Raw genomic sequence first — 5,482 nt, 5'->3', positions numbered from 1 at the left:
AATAACGATAATAGTCTGAAGTAAACTCAAAGGTTACCCTAAATAAAAATTCACATGATTAGTAAATTCCAACTTTTAACATATGATAGTGATGATACACTGAATGGTCAACTCTGACTTTTGTTTATTGTCACATTGTGTCCACTTTAATGGCTGCCCCCATGTACGAGAAGTGTTTTTTTTTGTATTTTTCTGCAATTTGTCATCATATTTGAACATATTTTACCGATCATGTTCCAGCCAACAACTTTCCAGTTCCAACGATGTATTATTTTGCTATGTGAGTGTTGCAGCTTTTCCATTTACCCTGCAGAGATTTTCGAAGTGGTGATTTTTCTCTTGAAAAACTGTGGTCACATTGAGTCCCAAATTCCATAAAACACATTTTATGCATCTTTACAGGTTCGTTGTTTGTAGAAATCAACTGAAAATGCACCTCAATCATGCATTTTGCTTCACATGCGACCTTTTACTGTTTATGAGTGTTTTCTACAATGTTCCAGGGATTTATGTCTGAATGGTTACATTACGTCATGATCACATTGCGTCCAGTAAATTTAGTAAATGGTGTACATAGCAATTAATTCCAATCTTCTATATGATAATGAGTTTTTTTAAGTGCTTTAGTGTTGCAATTCAATAAAGGTTTACATAAAAGTACTAAACAGGTGTCACATATTGGCTCAAAGAAAAAATAATCATTTTTTTTAGATAAAGTGTCAATTTGTTTTCTTTCTGTAAGCTAGTTCCTTTTTTTACATCATTTTGGACCATTAATTAATATTTAGTACAAGAGAAGACTTTTTGTATTTATGGAAAAGTAAATGAACCTTTTTTACACTTATTCCTCTAAGAGTTAACATTGCCCAATTTTGTGTCGCTCAAGTCTTGACTAAATTTATTCCGCATTGTATTTAGAATCTTTTTGCATCAATTTCAAACTGTTTTCATGCAAGTCTACCAAATTTCATCATCATTGGCACAGATTTTTAATTGTCTGTGCTTTCAAATATATATTGTCGCCAAAGCATTGATCAGATACGTTACCTTCGTCTGTTAAATTACTATGAAGTGAAAAAAATGTGAAAAAACCTTATCTTTATTAATAATGTGCGCCCATTACATACAACATTTATAATATGAAATTTTGATAAATAGTATGTTACTAGAAATCAGTAACAAAATCCACATACATTATTGAATGACTGATGCATGATTTCACAATCAGCAATCGACTTTGTTATTTTCCCTTACAGAACATAAGAATGGCTGATAAACATTTCACCTACATGAAGAAATATAAAAGGAAGTAGAATTTAAATGTTGAAACGAGATACGTGAGGAACTATTATTATTATTATTATTATACCTGATTTATATAGCGCCCTTTTCATGATCAATTTCACGTTCAAAAGCGCTTTACATAGTTCAAATGCAGCCACACAGGGCGCATAATTCATCCTCTACTAGTACAGACACAGAGCGATCTGACCAGAGGGACAGAAAGAGACAAACACCCCACGACAGAGAGATCAGAAATCAGATACAGGCTTGTCCGGCTAACTTAGCCTAGCTAGTTGCGAATAGACAGCCTGGTTCTTTAACGTGCCCAGTGTATAGCACTGATACACGCAAGGATTGCCTGGGTTCCTGACCAGTACACCTCTAGTTGGATGGGAAACACTGAAAAGCGTTTCTGAAACTCCCGAGTAGCTACCGGGGATCGAATCCCCGACCTCAGGATTGGAAGGCCAGTGTGCAAACCACTGAGCTATCCGTCCACCTGATACTTTAACGATATTTTAAATTCGGAATGTGTTCTGTGCTTTAGGGATGCAAAAATGATGGAATTAATATCAGATACTCACTGAATAGACGCAATAAATGCCAGAAATGCAGAGTGTACATGAAAACGACAACTCTTAGTTGTACATGCAATTTTAGAATTTGATGCATATAAATGTATTATTGGTCAAAATCTCACAACACACATCACTGTTATAATCCTTCGCTTTGGTGAAAAATCAAATTTTATACGTGTAGTATTGAAAAAAGAAAGCCTGTATGAGGTAAAAATCTACATGGGCGCACTATGCTAGTTGAAAATACATTTTAAAGAGTATTTATTTAATGATACTAAGAATTCCAAAACCGGATACGTTACTATCAAGCTCTTTTTAATATAGGACATTGTTTTGAGTATCATCTATAAATGGAATACAACATTTTATTTGACATATTCAGATCTCTTTGACAAATCCGTGTATGCATGTCTTACATTTTCATTTCTACAAGCTAAGCTTATGTTAACTAAGCTCTCAGGTTAAAAGAAGAAATAAAATTGAAGCCTACAGTAAGTAGGCAAATAAGTTTGACAGCCTGGCATAAAGTAACGAAAATTCTAGATCTTAATCACAAGTAGCAGCTTAAACATCGTTATATAGTATTATCAATATCACAGTTCAAGATGGGATATTTATGCACTACGAATGCATGCACGCATTGATACAAAAGGTATTTAGTAACGTAGCTGACACTATTTAAAACAGATATACTTACAGCATAAAAATGTTAATAATTAAAAATGAAACCATCCATGACTGCTTGATATAAAAATTAATTGCCTCAGTGATTTTATACAAATTTTTTGTTACAGATTTCAATATAAAATCCAAAGTTAACGTATCTGATTTTTTTAAGAACATTATAAACGGTGTCAGTTTGTGTATTTACAGCCATACATGATGTCAAAGATCTCTCAGTTGGTATAGGCCGATCGGTAACTATGATTACACTATGTTTTACAGAGGTCTCACAAAGGTCAGACTCAGATAGTGACAATTTGTTTGAGTTGTACAATTGTTTCTTAAACATTCATTACATCCCTTCAGTGATTATATAATATTAATTCCATCACTTATGTATTTCTAAAACGCAGAATTATGTGACATTCTGAATAACGTATCTGTTCATCACGTACTAGTTAGTATCTGGTTTCACCACTTAAATTGTTCTTCCTTTTCAATTCCATATAAATAAAGATAAAATATTTCATGTTAGCGAAATGCTCATCAGCAATTCTTCTGTTCTGTAAGGAAAAATAAAAAAGTCGATTGCTGATTGTGAAATCATGCATAAATCATTCAACAATGTATGTAGATTTTGTTATGTAACATACTGTTTATCAAAAATTAAAATAGTATTATAAATTTTGTATGTAATGGGCACACATTATTAATAAAAATAAGATTTTCAAATTTGTCTCACTTCATAGTAATGGATCAGATGAAGGTAACGTATCTGATTAATGCTTTGGCGACAATATATATTTGAATGCACAGACAATTAAAATTGTGTGCCAATTATGATGAATTTTGGCAGACTTGCATGAAAACAGTTTGAAAATGATGCCAAAAGATTCTAAATACAATGCAGAATAAGTTTAGTCAAGATTGTTGAGCGACACAAAATTAGGCAATTTTAACTCTTACGAGAAGTGCAAAAAGGTTCATTTACTTTTCTATAAATACAAAAAGTATTCTCAAAAATGGTACAAAATGTCAATTAAAGGTCCAAAATGATGTGAAAGCAGGAACTAGCTTACAGATAAAATGAAGATGACACTTTATCTCGGAAAAACTGATTATTTTTTTTTTTAGCCATCATGTGACAAGCCCAAAAGTATATATACTGCCTGATGGACTACCTATTTAGTACTTTTATAATACCTTTATTGAATTGCAACACTAAAGCACTTAAAAAGACTCATTATCATATAGAAGATTGGAATTAATTGCTATATACACAATTTACTAAATTTATTGGACACAATGTGACCATTACGTAATGTAACCATTCAGACATGAATCCCTGGAACGTATGTTTGTAGAAAACACGCATAAACATTCAGAAGTCGCATGGGAAGCAAAATACATGACAGAGGTTCATTTTCAGTCGATTTCCACCAAAAAGAACCTGTTAAGATGCATAAAATGTGTTTTATGGTATTTGGGACTCAATGTGACCACACTATCACCGCTTCGAAAATCTCTGCAGGGTAAATGGAAAAACGGCAACACTCACTTAGCAAAATAAGACATCGTTGGAACCGGAAAGTTGTTGACTGGAACATGATGGGTAAAATAAAATCAAATATGATATAAAATTGAAGAAAAATACAAAAAACTTTTAAGTACATGGGGGCAGCAATTACGGTGGACAAAATGTGATCATAAACAAAAGTCACGTGATCACCCGCCCTGGGATTAAATTTGCATCGCTAATGTAGCGCAAATTCTCAACTGCAGAACTCGTGCATATTTTTCAATACAAATCTGATTATCTATTACTGCACAATTGCAAAATAGTATCCTTTCAGGATAAGATCATATTCTATCCCTTGAGGATTGAAATATTGGCCGAAAAAATATTTAATCCCACAGATTGCACTAAATTGCCGAATAGAGACCACCACCAAGATGCATTCATTTTGTGACTTTTTATGTTTGAGTTGCATTATTACGACTGTCATACCTCAACGAATATACGTACAAGTGATATCACTATTATGTTTTATTTAACTTAACTGATCATTAAACAATGTGTCCAGTTTTCATTCAAATCTGTAAAACGTTGGCACAGATAAAAACAGAAAACCAGGCGTGTAGTTAGAAAAGTCATTGAGTATATGAACATACATCAATGATAAAAGTATTCAAAAACATACAAGGACTATGCGATCGAATTCCTGCAAAGATACTGAATATATCATAGACAAACAGTACAGTTTAGTATGTTTAAAACAAACTATTATCAACCATACAAATAATTTAAATTATCATTTCTTATCTTAAATGATTTATTACAAAATATAGCCAACCTATATAAAATTTTCAAATTAAAAAAAAGTTCTATAAATTTAAACATTATTGAATGGTTGTAATCGTAACGTGGTATATACCAAAGTGATATGCATCTTCCAAATCGTTGTGTTCACATAAGTACAATTTTTTTCAGATCTCAATATATTTTTATGTTTACCAGTTTCAATGTTTAAATGATGAGACGATATTATTAATTTTGCAATACTTTTTCGCAGTTTAACGCACTTTATTTTATCTAGATATTCAGATTTCAAATGTCAACTTGAGGTCTCTAAGCAAACAAAGAGAAGACTTGTTACGCATGTACTGTCTACAGTTGCTGATGTAAGACTCAAATAATCGTCTTTGTAATATTGGAATTAACATTTTGATATCAGCTGAATCAGGATAATAACCAACATCATTAAAACCAGATTCTTGTAATAAATGTTTTACTTTAGAGGCCCATTTGACTACATCCGTATCTCTATCAGTTTCACATTTAAGTGAACTTGATACTTATTTGTCTAATCACAAACACTGGAAATCTACCGGTTTCACGATACATTGCGGCGTTGCATGTTCACATTTTGTAACCATTCAAAACATTCTGTTTACCC

Source organism: Mercenaria mercenaria, chromosome 15 (assembly GCF_021730395.1).
Source record: "Mercenaria mercenaria strain notata chromosome 15, MADL_Memer_1, whole genome shotgun sequence".
In the NCBI taxonomy this organism is placed as follows: domain Eukaryota; kingdom Metazoa; phylum Mollusca; class Bivalvia; order Venerida; family Veneridae; genus Mercenaria; species Mercenaria mercenaria.
The sequence above is the reverse complement of the archived record's forward strand: the minus strand, read 5'-3'. Positions refer to the sequence as shown.